Here is an 18,677-nt window from a genome sequence, read left to right as displayed (position 1 = left end):
GAGAGAATAAGTTCACGGGATAATTCATATAAACATGATTATAAGTTGATCCCTTGTAATTTGAAATGTAACTTAAAGATTAAAGAGTTAGGAATAAGTACATAAAATGATTTATTTGCCAAAAGGCAGTAATTTTCTTTAAATCTACCAGTTGCGGGTTATAGCGCGTTCTCGTTATACTGATTGGCTGAGAGGAGTGCGATATTCTAGTGATAACAGCACTCCGAGTGAGTGACTCACAGTGAGTGTCATGACGGACGCCCAGATCCGCTATAATTTTATAAATAATACTGTTTTTGTGTCACTGAATGTAGGCTAGTTTTCATTAAAGTTGTAGACTTTCTTAGGTGACAATGTAGTTATTTAGACCTGAAATTTATGTTTAGTTAATAAAGATAACGTATATTTGAAAATTTTCTTCGACGAAATTTGCTCTAGGGCGTCAGCTGCTGTTCAACGCTCATGAATCTGCCGAGAGCAGCCTTATCTCAGCCAGTTCTTCTGGCTCTGATATCTCTATAGTGGTTAAACATGAGATATGATTCGTTTTAGGTAAATCTAACAGGCAATCTTCAGTCACATTAATCTACTATTTGTTCCAGAGCAAATTTTTTGGCTGAGGGCAAAATCTCATTACGTTATATTTTTTATACCTTTAATGCTGTATATCAGAGCACAGCACTTTGTGCTGACTTAATTGCCTAGCAAGTTTTATGATGGCTGTTGCTGTTGTTGTTTATTATATATTATTATTCAATAAATAATATTTTATATAAATAATAGTAGTATTTAATAATAGTATTTAATATTGAGAAACGGTCTGTGTTCGTGATGGTGATTTTGGTTACTTTATTCCAACAAGACAATGTTCCAACATGTTTTTATGAGTGAGTCAGCAGTTATATTTATATTGAAAGAGACTGAAACAGGGTTATAAACAAGGAAGTTATTTTTACTTTCAACAACACCTTGTAAGACGCAGATAACAAATATAACAACAGATAACACCGAGCAGCGCTGTCAATGGAAATCACCCTTAACAGATAAAAGAATAGTGTGACAAAGATATCGCTTTCCTCAGCAGACATTCAAACTAATGTTTTATGCTGAATATGAGATTGATCTGAAGAATGAATGCTGTATTAGATGCAGGTAATCACACATAACTCTCTCATAATACTTGACTCTACATAATACAGTGAACTTTTAATACAGTAATACAACAAGCTTTCAAAGAAGCAACTCCGTGTTCCTTCGTTACTAGTTCTAAAATGACGTTTTCTAATTAGTAACGGAGGTTTGGGCTCAGCTGTTAAACTACTGACAATCTGAGATTTGAATCCGTGGTGGAAGGAAGTAGTTCTGCACAAAAGATGGTTTTTAAAAACACTCCTTTGTTGTCATATGTGTATATGGCCGAATCATAGCTGATGCTGATATACAGCCATATCGCACTGCTACTCGTGTGATATTGCTTACACACACACACACACACACACACACGCACACACACACACACACACATAAATGGTGCTTCTGACAGAGATGTTTAAAATGATTCAGTTACACTTTACAATAAGACCTCTTTTATTATTAAAGCATCAACTAAATATATTTTACAGCATTTGTCAACCTTTGTTAATTTTAGTTAATAACAATGTTCATAGTGCATTAACTATTGTTTTTGTTAACTTTTGTTAATAGTTAACTTTTGATTTTTGTATTTTGTATAGTTATAACATTTGATTTGATAATGTATTAGTAAATGCTGAGATTAACTGAAACTAAGATTAATAAATGTTTTATAAGTATTGTTCATTGTTACTTAATGTTAATTAATGTCAAAAACTGAAACCTTATTGTAAAATGTTAATAATTCACGAGATGAAGTAGGGCTGGTTGATATGGCCAAAAATATTATCACAATATACACAATATTCATTGTATACCATTAATGGGAAAGAAAATACATTCCACATAATATGACAATAGTTTTCTCAAATGAAACTGTGAAATGCTCATATTTTGCTTTTGCAAGGATGGGAACATTCTAGAAGTTTCTATAACATTCTGGAATATCCTGTAATATTCTAGTGCTTTCTGGAACATTCCAGAACATCATTGGACTAGTCATGAGACAAAAATTATCCAACGTAAGCCTCTGAAGTTTTGGACAACTCACTCTTGGAAACTGTTTATGTCAAACTATTGTTAGCTCAGTATTATGCATGTACCATGTTATTTTTATGCATGAGCAATAACAGTAATAATTAGCTTGTATAAGTTGTCAACATATATATATATATATATTGGTTTGTTTTCATGAGCACTGTTAATGACACAAAAAGTAATGAGATTTTTGTATTCAGCATGTCAAACTTCATAAACAGTAAAAATAAAAGTGAAGCAAAGATTTTCTAAAAAATTGTTTTACAGAGTAAATATCTACCAATTGCCCAATCCTATAGGATGAAAACTCCAGTCAAATCAACAGCCTTGTAAAAACTGTTTTATTCTACAAGGGGATGGTCACCAATTCAATACACATTATTTAATTCAATAATACATTTCAGACACTTTTGTTTACAGAATAAATGAATCATGACAAACATACATATGATGTCACACCCCTGAACTGTCTTTGTGGTGTTTTCCCTCCCCATGTACTCCGTGACCCAGTTTATCCCCTGTCTAATTAGTCATTCTGTTCCTCCCAATTGCCTCATTAAGTCATGTATATTAGGTTCCAGTCTGTGCGTTCCTCCTTTGTCAGGTCTACCAGTTGTGTACGTGTGTCTTCCTTCCCTTCCAAGTGTGGATTTACCCTGTGCTTTAGATTGAATAAATCACAATTTTGTTTATCCATGGCTCCATCGTTCCTTCCGGCAGAGTATCGTGACAAAAGACCCGACCAAGGAAAGTTTTTTTACGTGTCTCCCCTCCGTTTGTTTTCCGTTTACCATTTAGCGTTTTTTGTTTCCGTAGTGTATCCTTCCCCATGGATTCCCTCGCTGTCAAGTTTACCTCCCTTGCCCGCAAGGACCTTTCCCTCTTGGAGTATGCTCTGGAGTTCAACCAGCAGTTCGACGACGCTGCGCTGAACTCCCTGTTCTGGATCTGGGCCAACTACTACTGCCCCGTCGACCTCCCAGACACCACCAGACTGTGCTAGAGGGAGGATATCATCCGGTGTCTGGAGAGTGTCTACCCCCGGTTCAGAACACAGCCAGACCCAGAGCCCAGCCCACCATCACCCTGCTGCACAGAGCTTAAGCCCGAGTCCACCGCTGACAGAGAGCTAGAGCCCGCCGCGACCGACGAGCCATCGCCATCCTCCTCAGTCCTCTGTCGCTCCGGCTCCACCGCGGCCTTCTGGTTCCCCGCCTCCTCCTCGGTCGCCAGCATGGAGCGACAGTGCTGAGGATCGCCCCGGAGCTAGAGCCCAACACGTCAGACCAGGTGTGAGAGCCGGCTACAGAGCTTGCCACGGGGGAGAGCGTCATGGACAGTGAGAGCATGGAGAGGAGCTCCGCCCCCTGCACCATGGCTGAGGGTGAGCTGTCTATGGATCTGGATAAAGGAAAAGTGGAATAAGACTTAATTGCCATTATGGCTGTGGCCTGGGTCCCACCTGGCGCTGCATGCTTCAAGACCCTCCTGTCTCCTCCCTGGTCTCTGTCTGCCGGCCCCCTCCCGGGTGTCCGTCCTCCTCCTGAGCCTCCTCCCAAGTTCCCACCCGTCCCTCCTTCTGTTGTTGTTATGGCACGGGACGCGCCTTCCGGGAGGGGGGAGTAATGTCACGCCACTGGACTGTTTTTGTGGTGTTTTCCCTCCCCATGTGCTCAGTGACCCAGTTTCTCCCCTGTCTAATTAGTCATTCTGTTCACCTGTGTTCCTCCCAATTGCCTCGTTAAGTCATGTATATTAAGTTCCAATCTATCCATTCCTCCTTTGTCGGGTCTACCAGTTGTGTACGTGTGTCTTCCTTCCCTTCCAAGTGTGGATTTACCCTGTGTGTTTGATTGAATACATTACATTTTGTTTATCCACGGCTCCTTCGTTCCTTCCGGCAGCGTATCGTGACATATGAAAGAGTATTTGTTACCATGTATGGAATACCATGTTAGCAGCATTTGTCAGTATCTGTAAAAAACTACAGCAACTGTAGTGAAGTTATCTTGTTTCTTCTGAAGCTTAAAGGTATTTAAAGCAATTTTTTTCTATAATAGCCATACAGAAAATGTTCCTGATATCACTCAACTATGTGTCCTTAGACATAACACCAGTCTCTTTGACAGTCCTAAACGCTATTATTCAGCCATTCAGAAGACTGGTTGGTGTTTTCTGTTGACCTTACAGTACATATAAGGGAACAGTTCACTCAAAAATTACTTTGTCATAATTCTCACCATATTATGTCTGATTAAATAAAAATATTTCATTTTTTTGAGCAAACTAATCCATTAACTCTGTGTGTGTATATCTGTTTGTATGTTATGAGGGGCCATGCAGAGGCAGTGATCAATAAACCGGGGGGCACGAGTGTGACAAAGGCACCATATTGAAGAGCTGTCAGACGCTCTCACTAGGAAAGGAAACAAGGCCACAGGGGAGGAGCAGCACTCTTTCTCTCTCTCCTTTTTCTTCTCTCTGTGGAGGACGAGAACTGTGATCACTCCTGAGTATTCCCTTATGTCAATGTATATGTCTGCTGCAATCACACTTTTCAGTCCTGAGAGAAAGAGAAGGAGAGAGGCTGGGCACAAAATGACAATGCAAGTTTTGCCAAACTGGCAGGCCGACAGTCACCTCCTGTTATTAATAGAGCCATTGTATATGTTTTTTTTTTTGAAAGCTCTTGCTATTTTGCCAGCAGAAAAAGTAACCGAACCGGGAAGCACTGCTGTGCACAACAAAAAACCTTTGACATTAGCAGTGGATAGAAGAGAAGATGGAGAACAGGCCTCTGCCTTACAGACTAAACAATTAGCGATCAAAAATGATGAACATAATGCATAATCATATTAACAAATCACTTTAAAATCTTAAATTATTTTATATATTGCTTCAAATAACAATAATACAGTAAGCATATAAGGCTACGTCCACATTAATCTGGATACATTTGAAAATGCATCTTTCTCTGTAGGTTTTGGCCTTTTGTCCACACTGACAGAGCATTTTTGTCCAGCAAAATCAGAGCTTTTTGAAAATGCTCTCCCAAGTGGATAAATTTGAAAACGTCATTTTCATGTTGTAGTATGGACTGTGAAAATTAAAAACTTTGACACATTTAGCCCTGTGATGCATATTGTACCCATTTACATCTACCAGTGCACCCGCATTGTTGTGCCTGCTATTCACTTCAATAATGTTGCTTAAGATAAATATTACTTTGTACAATCTTCATATTACAATCCTGTAAATAAGACTGAATATTTACTTGCAACTGCCGTCCAGAAGCGAAACATAAGGGCAATTGCATTTTCGACCATGAAATGCAGATTAAGTGCAACTTGGATGCACCAGTGAAAGGTGGGATGCTTGCTGATAAAATTAGCATTCCATAAGAATAGCATAAGAACTTTATTATGTCTGATATCAGTGTAAAGTTTTATGGACGCACAGCATGGTGATTTAAACCGTTTTTAGACTGGTCAGTAAAGATGAGCAACTTTGGGAAAATGCTTATAAACACTAGTGTGGATGGAGAGCATTTTGAAACGAAAACACTGTTTTCAAATATATACGGATTAATGTGGAGGTAGCCCTAGAATGTTTCTTTTAGTTTTTTTCTTTGTTATTACTAAATGTTTTCAGCTATTATAATTAATAGTCACCTTTTCAGACCATTAGTCAACAAATATTCAGAAAAAAAGAGCTGATGCACTCTAAAAGTCAGATCACTCACAGATCATCAGTTCAAGTAATTTCAAGTTCAGTTAGACTCAGCTATGACAGAACATGTTAGCTGTGCTCTGTGATTAACCCATCAATTTACAGCAGTCTAACCCATTCAGACTGATTTACCAACCTGTTGTGCATTATCTCGTTAACAGGCATATCAGCCAATCATACTGATCAAGAGAACATGACAGGCAGGCATTATTGCGAATCAGCTAATCATAGTTAGACGGAGGCACTGCCTCCTCTTATGCAATTTTCACCAGTATTTGGACCATCTGGGCTGGCATCCTGACCAGCCCAACATTCGCTTGACCAATGACATGATCTGGCCAGTTTTGTTTACCCGCCCAATGGTAGACAGAAGAATTACTCAGAAAACAGCTTGAAAACAGTTAATATCACAGTAGTGACACGGAAATTACACACTTTACCTTTAACCCTCTTTATTTTACGGTCATTCCCATTAATTTCCTGAGTAACCTGAGTCCATATGGATTACAATACAGTCACTGTAGAATACCTGTATATACAATTAATGTTTAGTTGTTCGCTAGGAAATATTTAATCTGGGTTTACATTATTGAACTGACAATACATAAAGCCTCACATGACCTCTACCTTCTATATCAAATAACATACACAGACAAAGAAATTATCAGTTTTTTGAAGCAAATTCCATGCTGATCTCTTATTGGTCAAAAATAACAGGCAGCCCCACACCACTGGTTCACACCATGTTGCTTTGTAGGATGGGTTGTGATTCTTAAACAAACAGCGCCACAAAGACACACTTTTAAAAAAATTTTGAGGGGGAAATCAACCCACAAAGAGTTTACTTATAGTTGTAGAGTTCAAATATCAAACAGGGATTAAAGTATTTAAATATTAAAAAATGACACGCTTCACATTTAAAAACACCCTGCAGTGAGTTTGAGTCTAAATGATGGGGTTTCAATATATGTGCAGCAGTTCCAGGGCTGGACCTGTTCTAATCACCATATAAGGACAATGGACCAGTGGGATCTGTCTAGTCTCACAGGAGACTGAAGTGAGTCGCTCTCTTATGTATCACCCACATCCTCCTCTCAACTGAGAGAGAGAGAGAGAGAGAGAGAGAGAGAGAGAGAGAGAAGAAACAGATGCAGTGGCTCATACTATCTCAGTAGGTTATATGGCTGGTCATTTATCAGCTCTCACTCATTAACACTCAGTGAGGATGAGAAGAACTAAGCACACATTCACCAAACCACAATCCATCACAGAGAAACTACTACCACCAGAAGCCTTAAGATTTAAGATCATATACAATCAACACTTATCTTATTTACCTTCTTAAAGAAACAAGTGAAAATTAAAGTTCTGACATCATTTGTTCACCATCATGTCCAAACCTACATGTTGCTTTTTTCTTCCATGGAACACAAAATAGCTCTATAGCTCTATATTCAGTCACATCAGGATCTTAAGGGACATTTTTTGTGTGTGCTTAATTACTGAAATCAGTTGTGGTCCTGCTTTTTTTTTATTGCTTTCCCTCCCTTGGGTATCATTTTGTCTAAGATAAATTACATAAGACAAAAAATTATTCAGCAATTAGTTGAATTTGCATCGATTACAAGATCACACAATCCTAGCAAATGTATAACAGTGGTCCATATGAGAAATAACAGCATACAGGTTTGGAAAATAATGTATATAATGACAGAATTTTTATTTTTGGGTGAACTATCACTTTTATGAAATGTCATGGTCTTACTGCACAAATTCATCAGTGCATGTTATAATAAAATTTTTTTTTTTTTTAATAAATCAACTAAATCCACCACTGAAGCATCTTTTCGTTTCCGTTGACCTACCCAAGGCTGTGAAGACAGGGAAAAATAACCAACAACATTTTACAGTTTATGAAGAAAATATAACTGCTTGCTTGTGTAAAACGTCACTGCCATTTTAACTTTTCGTACATTGTGTCACATTTCAGAATCCAAATGCACTGTGATTGCCATGTCATGTTGTCTGTAAGAAATCTGTTCTGTGGATGTTTGGGAATAAGTGTATATGTATGTCTTTATGGGCGTGTATAGTTGGTGTGTGCCATACATTGATCTGAAGGTCAAAGTTTAAGAAGTATATGTACAAGAGAATCATTCAACAGGAAAACACTTTGCAAGACCGCTTGGATTTTCTACATATCCAGTAATTCATGACTTAACTATCACCCCCTGACCCTGCATAGCAACCATTGCCTAGCAACAGGCAACAGCTGCCTAGCAACAATGAAGGTTCCCATGAAGGAGTGGCTCCCTCTACCTGTCAGTGGAATACAAGACATGTCAATTACATTATCAATCATATAAATGTGGATCTTCACCCCTTATTCTTCTTCTAGATTCTAGCCCAGAATATGTCTTCCCATTTCACTGCACTTTAACACAGGACAGCAAGCCCAGAGCAATTAAAAGTGCACTCATTTATCAGTGCAACTCACTGGAGTCTTTGACCTAAAGCAATGTGTTTTAATTACAATTATTTACTCAAGTGTGAACACGCTCAGTGATCAGTCTTTAAACAACTGCATTCAAGTGTCAAACAGCTATGCATTTAACAATTTCACTTAACAGGTTTCAGAATATTGACTGCAGTTTAATATCTGATTTGTACTACAACCTTAGATAATCAGAACACACTGAGATCAACAGATTGCTTTGCACAATAAAAAGAAAATCACCTTTCATCAGTCAATCAGTCACCTTTCATAGTTCACTCTCACTCTCATGTTGTTCCAAACCTTCAACAGAACACAAAAGAAGATATTTTGGTAACCAAAAGTTTTGGTTCCCATTGACTTCTATTGTTTGTGGGGGGAAAAAATCTCAAAACATCTTCTTTTATGTTCCACGGAAGAAACTTAGTCATATAGGTTTGGAACAACATGAAGTTTTTTATTTTTGGATGAACTATCCTCTCTGTGAAAACTTTTACTTTCACTCAAGTAAAGTTTGTGCACACAGTACCCATAATTTAACAGATGTGTAATTTGTTATGATTTAGTTAGGATGCTAACAATTTACTGAATATTGGTGTATTTTATCACATTTCTATTGCCATTTTATAAAAACGATTAAACATCTCCCTAATCTTACCTGATTCAATTTATCAGTCCCCTAGCATCCCATATATTCAATGCCTTGTTTTGAGGATGTTTTAAGAAGGGTGAATTTTATCATTCAATTGAACTCTGCACATGCATGTCCTTTAATAAGTGGATTCTTCTAGCATTTTTACTTTGACTTCTCAGTTAAAATGTACACTCTTGGAGGATAGCAACTAACCTTCTGTTTAAAGTTTAAAATAAAGCATAATAAAAAAAATGGTTTGAGGACAATAGTGGTGGTGAGTGAGAGACTTTCTGGCAATAAAATACTCCGTCCAGACTCACACTGATGACATTTGTTTTCCTAGGCGTGTGGTTCTGGAAAGAACAGTGGCTTGTTTTATAAAGGACAGTCATAGGATGGGTTTATAAAGGACAGCAGTGTGAAGGAGATTCATATTTTCTGACCTCACCATCCATCTTCCATGGTGTTTTGTGAGTGTCTATGACATACAGAGCTACTGATGTAATCTCATTTTGCCGAAATGTCACCATAGGCATATTGGGTTGGGTTGGATTGGGTTTGATTGCTCTAGAGGTTGTCCAGAAGAGTGCAGTGATTTCTGCACCACTAGGGGTTCGAAATGAAATTGCAAAAACAGAGACCAAACATGTTTCCCAAACACTCCTATCACCCCTTCTGTACTCACCAACCATCTTCCATTTTTTCAGACCAATACACAGTCCCATCCAAACTCACATTTTTATTTGAGACTGCTGAGAAGTTGACATGTAAAACTGAGCGCCTATGCACTTAATCTGTTGAAAAATGAATAGAATACTTTACCCCAAAATGTAATCTGCTCTAGCGAAGGAGAAAATTGTCAGTAAGCATCTTCAATTTCAGACTGTTTCTCACATAAAACCACTGTATGACTTCAAAAGACTTGGAATACATAGTGTGATTTGAATGAACTATTTTTATGGTGCTTTTTTAGAGTTTGACAATAAAAATCACTATCCATTTTTAATGTATAGGAGAACCTCAGTCATTCTGCATAACATCTCATTTTGTGCTTCACTGAAGAAAGAAAGCAATCTTGGGTCAGAACAACATGACAAATAATGACACATTTTTCATTTTTTAGAAACCTACTCCTTTAAAATTCATGTTCTGGATGCATGTGTCAGAGGGTAAAGGACAGAGGGAACATGCTGATATGATTAATGGACTGCAGGTAAACTTCAAAGTCATCTGAAAGACCCTGAGATAAAGACATCAAACCAGGGGACACTAAAGAGGTGACATAAGAACGAAAGAGAAAACAAAGCCAGCACACACACACTCACACACACTCACACACACACACACACACACACACAGCAGGGAGGCATGTGACTGAGTGTGTGTTTTAGTGAGCTGTCAGAGACACGCCGGTTTAGATAAGCACAGGTGGAATAAGTGTGCATACTCAGCAAACCCTCGTACACCAAACCTGCTTTTGGAAAGGATCTGTGTACGGTCCCACAGCAAAACAAAAACTAACAAATAAATATACTCAAACATGCATCCAGAAATGAAACATATCAGGTTGGAGACCAATGCTTCACACACAGATATCGTCCACATTCAGTTATATACACTACATATACACACACATCAAAATGATCAAAAGTGAGTCATTTATAATGTTACAAAAGAATTGTATTTCAAATAAATGCTGTTCATTTGAACTTTCTATTTATCAAAGAATCTGGACAAAAATGCATTATGGTTTTCATGAAAATTTTCCGTGGCACAACCGTTTTCACCATTAATAAGAAATGTTTCTTGAGCAGCAAATCATCATATTAGACGGATTTCTGAAGGATCATGTGACACTCAAGACTGGAGTAATGATGCTGAAAATTCAGCTTTGCATCACAGGAATAAATTACATTATTACATACATAAATTAAAATAGATACAGCCTTGGGGAGCATAAAATACCTTTTAAAAACATTAAAAAAAAAATCAAACTGACCCCAAACCTTTGAACAATAGTGTATCTACATATATGCATGCATTATTTGTAATAAACAAGCTGATTAAACTATCAAAACTGGTCTACCACCATAATCAACTAGTTGGTCGAATAGTCACCCATAGTGATTCATCCTTTGTTGAATGCTAACTCCAAAGAGAAAGGAAAACTTGAAATCGCATCATATGATCCCATAAGTCCCTCAATGTAAACCCCTAAACAGAGAGCAGCTGAAGTACTAGGAAAGAAACAACGTAAGAGAGGCTTTATTTATCTCTAAGTACATTATTATTCTTTTTGTTATCTTTCAATACCCCATTGTGAATGATTTCAGTCGCCTGTCACTTCTTTCAAAGGAGACATCTGATTTTTGTGTACAAAAGATCTCTTTTCAAAATCAAGACCATTGAACGCTTATTCCTCCTCTCTGACTGTTCAGCGGTGGAGCAGATTTCACATAAAGAGATACGATTTCAGACACACACACACACACACACACACACACACTTCAGTGTACATCTGGAATACATAATGACTCAGCACTTTCAATACTAAACGTGAGCTGGCACAAAGAAAAGGACGTGTCTGTTTTTCTTTAATTCAGTACAGAAACACACAGAGTAACAGAGGCAGAAATGTTCCCTGAGGATCCAAAATGAAGTTTCTGCCACACTTGCTAATGGTGAGTGAACATAGAAAATTTTACCAGCCATAAAATATTATTGACTGGCCATGAAACCAGTATTATGCATTATTTTATTAAAATAAAAAAAAATAAAAAAATATATATATATTGTTGTGGCTGTAACACTGCAGGTCATTGCATCTGATTCATATTTGCCTGAAAAATCTGCATACAAATGTTTTTCATTAATGATACAAATGTGATTCATTAATGATTATACTAAAAGAAAATTCTAAATTCACATATACATTTTGAACCTGAAACTACATGTACACAAAAATCACATTCTCTACTGTAGGTGGCCATTAAAGAAGCATTTTGTTGAGCAATTTCAAAAAAATATTTATTTTTTAGAAATGTACTCTAATAGCGCTACAAAAGTTTATGTGCAAATTTATGTGCGTACACACCTGTTTTGAATCCAGTGGAAATTGTGCAAGAACTTACGCACATAAATGTGCAACCTACAATTAGACAATGAGACCAGCTGTGTCAAGGCCTGTTCACACCAACATGAATGTTAGGTCCTTTTTTTGCATGCAGTTTGTCTGTTCAGACATTTGTCTGTTTGCCTGTTTTTTGTACTTTATCACAGAAGTATATTAGATGCAATATCTGTGAAATACACAGACATTTCAGACATTTTCATGTAGCAATAGAAACACTTTTCATTGTACTGCAGCATAGCATAGCGTAAGCTCCAGTGAGAAGTGACGAACGTGGAAGCACAGAGGAGAGAGCAAAACAAAACACCGGTCACAAATTAGAAGTGCAAAACGAGGATTTGTAAAGAAAAAAGTGGAGGATTTCTATATAAGCCAAGAGTAGACTGGTTTTCCTTTGCTGTAAACAAAACTTGGTTCTCACGAGACTAGCATATTCTCACCGGAGCTTACGCTACGCCTACGTCATCCGCTGGAACGCCACTCTTTTGTGAACGTGTGTACAACAGTTAGAGGAAGCTAGAGATTATGGTTTATAAAGTTTTAAATATTAAACAAACATACACAAACGGAGCCATCTGGAGCAATTTTTATGATGGATGGATGCACTTTACTTTGCTTCAAAATCTCGACACCCATTCACTGTCATTATAAAGCTTGGAAGAGCCAGCACATTTAAAAAAAAAAATATAACTCTGATTGTATTCGTCTGAAAGAAGAAAGTCATATACACCTAGAATGGCTTGAGGCTTGTAAATCATGGGGTAATTTTCATTTTTGGCTGAACTATCCCTTTAATACAGCACCTCTGCACAAGTATAAAGTAAGCCAATACTATTTAAATAGCAATGAAGAGGGGTCTGTTTTTTTTTTTTCAGTTTTATTTTGATAAACATGACACAATATAATATTGAGATTACAAGAGGTTATACGTTTTTACTGTTATAAAAACATATTTCAAGCATTATCAGAAACATAAAAAGCATGGCATCTTTGTCATCAGTGAACGGTGACAGTTGCATTGACAGCATGTGAATGTCTGTGAGGGTCTGAACAAACACATCTCAGTTAAACTGCATCTGCCACAAAATCGTGAGGAAAACAAATTGTGATTTTGTTTGTAATGCGTATTTCAGTTTTAGTGATTTAATATGAGGAATATTACACATACCACATGAAGAAAAACCTTTAAGCATCCTACATAAACACCTGACCATTATTTTCCGGTTAGTAAAAAATTCTTAGAGGACTTCAAGATCACGACAAATGTTTGTATCATTTTGAAATGATGTGATATTGTCGTTTCTAATAAAGTTACCAGCCAGCTGGTGAGTAACATCAGCAGACAGTTTTTACTAGCACTTGACGGGTGTTAATTTTGGACTGTGTGCACTGAATGCAAATGACTGTCTGCAGTATTCATTATTACGCAGTTGCACACAGCACTGCCAGGCGGTAATGAGCAGAGGTGGATTCAGAGCTGTGATGGCTTTATTTTGCATCGTGATATGATCTGATTGAAAGATCATCATGATGGACTGTGAACTGCTGTCTTTGTCTGACTCCTGTGTGACTCACTAACTCTTGTGTCTCCAGCACATCTCCGGTCGGGTGTCTCAGTACCTGGTGTGTGTTTGTGGATCACTGATGTTAAGCAGGACTGATGCAAGGCAGCCAGCCAGCCTCCTTTAACACACACACACACACACACACACACACACACACACAGAGCTACTTCTGTGGAACTCTGCAACTCCTGCCTTCACATTGACATTTGGATATTTTTGCTTTAGTTTCTGTTTCCCAAAACAATTATTCTCTCATTTTTCCGTTTGATGTTTCACATTTTCTCCCCAGAGGAAACCCATTGCTTGAAGGTTGTTCTTTCATACAGTGGCGAGTTTGGAGACAACTACTAATTTTGTATTAATATTATAATTTTTTGGTAACACTATACAATAAAATTTTCCATTTGTTATCATTAGTTAACCACGTTTTCTCTTAACATGAACTAACCATGAAAATTACACATACAGATTTATAAATCTTAGTTAATATTACTAAATATTACTAAATAGTTTCAACATTTGCAAATACATCAATAAAATCAAAATTTGTATCTGTTAATATTATTTAATGGATTTGAGATAACATGAACTAACAATGAATAGCTGTACTTTAATTAATGTTAGCGGCATTACCGCCACCTATCTCTCAAATGGACCATTGACACTCTATCTACAATCTCAATTAGGAGTGTCAATGGTCCACTTGAGAGATAGGTGGCGGTGATGCACTTATAAGTCTGCGATCCGCCGTAAAGCAAGAAGAAGAAAAAGACGCGTTAGGCGCCGGCTGTTGAGAATGCACTCAGGACACACCTACATCTTGGATGCCCTGGGGGTAAGCAGATAAACATCAAATTTTCATTTTTGGGTGAACTATCCCTTTAAATATAAATATATATATATATAACATGTTCATACATTTTAACTTAATAAATGTCATTTTTTAACAGATTATTGCTAAGCAATCTGAATAAATGCATCCTTCATAGATGGATGCTGCTGTGCGTTAAAAATGTATAAATACTCAGTACATATCAAACGATCTGTAATAACAGACAAAGCAATAGTGACCACGTAATAAAAATGTGATGCGGCATTACTGTCAAATCCAATATAGTCGGCACAGCATTGTCTTTTAGTTTCAATCTTTCTGAAAATCCTGCATCGAATTGTGCCATGTTTGTAAACGAATCCGCAGTAAAATGAAGTGAACAAAGGACCAAGTTCTTACTGACGGGGTCTGGAGCATTAAAAATAAAGTTCATCCACTCTCTCCTAATGTTGGGATCGGAAGGCAATGCAAAGACTGTGTTTTTCCACAACCTGGCACTGCAGAGCATCTTGTTGTCTTTGGAGCATCTTTATTGTTTGATTTCTGCGTAGACCTGTGTTTGCCTCTCTCGTTATTTACAGTACATGCGTGAATCGGTGGGCGGGGCTAAACAGGCAGTGATGTAGAAGCAGGCGTCGATCTTCTTCTGCAGAGGAGGTGTTTAAACACACTATTATGTCATAAAGTGGCACATTCCACATCCTGTCGTTTTGGCAGATTGCCTTCAATAAAAGCTGTTTTTAGACTAATGAGAAAGTTTTGAGTTCTGAAACTTACAGGATGTTTACATAGTACAATTACCTCTTATATGTCAAAAGATCAAGGGAATTTTGATTTCTCAGTTCATGACCCCTTTAATGAGATGGTCCTCAATGCAGAACACAAGATCCAGGGGGCGAGGTTGGATCCAGATCCAACTCCTCCCACCTTACATATACCTAAACCTACCCGTCTCCACCCCCTGATCCCTAAACCCACCCATCTCCACCCCTAAACCTACCATCTCCACCCCCTAGATGTGGATCCAACCCTGCCCCCTGGATCTTTGTTCTGCAGTGAGGGGGTACTGCCTTTAATGGTTATGTATGACTGACAAATATGCATTACATTATGTTTATTAGTTTGTGTTAAAACAGTGTAATCCAAATGGATGGGAATTTTAAATGCAATTCAAATATATAAATATTGTATTTACGCCTAAATATTTTAAATCTAAAGCTTGGACTCTATTTGCTCCATATGTGGCACAGATTTGAGCCAGTCTGGATCTCCCCATTAACGCCCTTCATGATACTCTTCAAATCTGGTCCAATTCAATCTGTGTCCCTCAGCCAAATAGAACAGCACCACTCCGCATGTGTGTGTGTCCAGTCCAGAGCTCTGCGATCTTCGCAAGCTTCTACAACATTAGGGATTAGTCTAAACACTAGGTTTTGCTCACTGTTTTGCCTCCTGTCGTTATTGATTCATCAGCTTCCGAGTCTCAGTGGTCGTGCTTGGGTGACTCCAGGCCAGCGACTCAAAGAACAACTGTTAGTCGAGTGCTAACACTGTGGATCTTAACTAGTGTTGCTTCAGGACCCAGATTTTACACTGCACAAGTGGCCACAAAATACAGTGCCAACAGCTTTTATCATACAAATAAAAGCAAAAGTGCCCTTAAAAATGCTAATATACCTGCATACTGTTAATTAACTGCACACACAGCATACAAAATGATTAATTTGACACATGCTACAGTGCATGAAGAGTTGAATTTTGATGGCTTCGTACTCTCTACAGCTAATCTACATCACAAAAAAAAACAAAAAAACAAAAAAAAAAACCTTTTTTTCCCCCTTGCACAGTTGCTCATTTTTAAATGATTTGTTAATAATTTTTTAAAGATGAGTGCACACTACCCATCTGGTACATGTTGAAATTTGACTAATTTTGCTAGCTTTATACCAAGTGACAAATACAGTTGCAGCAAAACACTACAGCATTTGATTGGACTGTATATATGACGTCATCAACAAAACATGGAAAGCATTTTCGTCTCCTTTTTCAAAGCTTATACACTACCATTCAAAAGTTTGGAGTTTGTAAGATGTTTTAAAGTTTTTGAAAGTAGTCTCTTATTCTCACCAAGACAGCATTTATTTGATCAAAATATAGTAAAACCATAATATTGTGAAATATTATTACAATTTAAAATAACTGTTTTCTATTTTAATATATTTTAAAATGTAATTTATTCCTGTGATGTAAAGCTGAATTTTCAGCATCATTACTCCTGACTTCAGTGTCACATGATCCTTCAGAAATCATTATAATATGCTGATTTGCTGCACAAAAACAAACAAAAAAATTATTATTATTTTCAATGATGAAAACAGTTGAGCTGCTTCATATTTTTGTGGAAACCATGATACAGTTTTGTTCAGGATTCTTTGATGTGTATAAAGTTCAAAATAACAGCATTTGTTTTAAATAGAAATATTTTGTAACATTAGAAATATATTTACTTTCACTTTTGATCAATTTAATCCACCCTTGCTGAATACAAGCAATGTAACGGTAGCATATGTCTACTTATATTGCTTTCCAAACTCTGTATGGTTAAAGGGTTAGCTGCATTTTATTAGAACAGACGTGCAACCCATTATGGGGCCACGACCTAAAAACTGAAAACCACAGCACTAACATGTCGATATGCATATATACTTGCATTTAGACAATGACAAGTCACTTCGGAAAAACAAAAATGTGCCAAGAGAGAGGTTTTACATGTTCACACTTGCTTTGCTTGACAAAAACACCCACAAACACTGCACACAGTTGTTCAAGACACATTCCAGTTGTCCTAGAGCATTTATTTTTTCTAAAAAGGCAAAGTAATTTCTTCAGCTGGCATCTGGCTTCAAAAAGTCTCCATCAAATCATTTAATAACACGTATAAAGACCCTTAGAGAGTCACACAAAGATCTCCAATCACAACCGTAGGCGCATTACTCACAATTGAAGTTCCAATGAAAATAGAGCCTGTGTTTCAAGAAAACAAAAAGCACAGTGCTGGGAGACCAGGACTGTTTTAAAACACTCTTAATAAACAGTTTAATCATGTGTCAATAAATAAGTTTCATTAACTAGACTTTTACATTTTAATAAAATGTGAGTGGTGCAACCTTCTGTGCTCGTCACCACTATTATGTTGCACTCTTAAAAATAAAGGTTCTTTATTGGCATTGATGGTTCCATAAAGAATCTTTGTCTTTATTCTACATCCATGGAACCGGTGCACAAATGGTTCTTTACGGTGGAAAAAAAGGTTCTTCAGATTATTAAAATGCTCTTTGCACTAAGAAAAAAAAAAGGTTCTTTTAAGAACTGCTCACTGAAAAGTTCTTTGTGGAACCCAAATTGTTTGTTCAACTGCTGCGCAAACCCCCTTATGAAACCTTTATTTTTTATTGTAGAGGGTTTCGGGTGGTTGCCAGAGCATTGTTATATGGTTGCTAAGCTATTCTGAACAGTGTGGTTTCTATGGTACTACAGGTGGTTGCTATGCTGTTATGAGTTTTCTAGGTGGTTGCCTACTGGCCAAATTAAAAAAGTATTCTCCTCCAAGTCTCTATGATATTCAAGTCTTCAGGGTTCCTTACTTAAGGTCCACCAGGCAAAAATTATATGTCTGATTGCTTCTCAACAAGCTGCATAGTGTAATTCAAGGCATCATCTGGTGTTGGCCTACTTGAAGGACATTACTGGACCCTTGCTGGACCCCCTGCAGTTTGCTTACCGAGCAAACAGGTCTGTGGATGATGCAGTCAATATGGGACTGCACTACATCCTCCAACATCTGGACAAACCAGGGACTTATGCAAGGATCTTGTTTGTGGACTTTAGCTCCGCTTTCAACACCATCATCCCAGATACACTTCAGAATAAACTGACACAGCTCTCCGTGCCCACCTCCATCTGTCAGTGGATCACCAGCTTCCTGACAGACAGGCAGCAACTAGTGAGGCTGGGAAAATTCACACCAGCACCATCAGCACTTGAGCTCCTCAGGGATGTGTGCTCTCCCCACTGCTTTTCTCCCACTACACAAATGACTGCACCTCTAAAGACCCCTCTGTCAA

The 18,677-nt window shown here is 37.6% G+C and overlaps 1 protein-coding gene across 2 annotated transcripts in view; it reads right to left on the bottom strand.

Annotated features, from left to right (window-relative positions):
* LOC107708403 (protein kinase C epsilon type) overlaps positions 1–18,677 on the bottom strand; it is a 96,355-nt gene that overhangs the window by 45,872 nt on the left and 31,806 nt on the right. The gene's annotated exons all lie outside the window — the stretch shown is intronic.

This window comes from Sinocyclocheilus rhinocerous, unplaced genomic scaffold (genome assembly GCF_001515625.1).
Source record: "Sinocyclocheilus rhinocerous isolate Xijiao unplaced genomic scaffold, SAMN03320098_v1.1 scaffold295, whole genome shotgun sequence".
Lineage (NCBI taxonomy): Eukaryota > Metazoa > Chordata > Actinopteri > Cypriniformes > Cyprinidae > Sinocyclocheilus > Sinocyclocheilus rhinocerous.
Note: the sequence above shows the minus strand (reverse complement) of the source record. Positions and strands in the feature narration are given on the sequence as shown.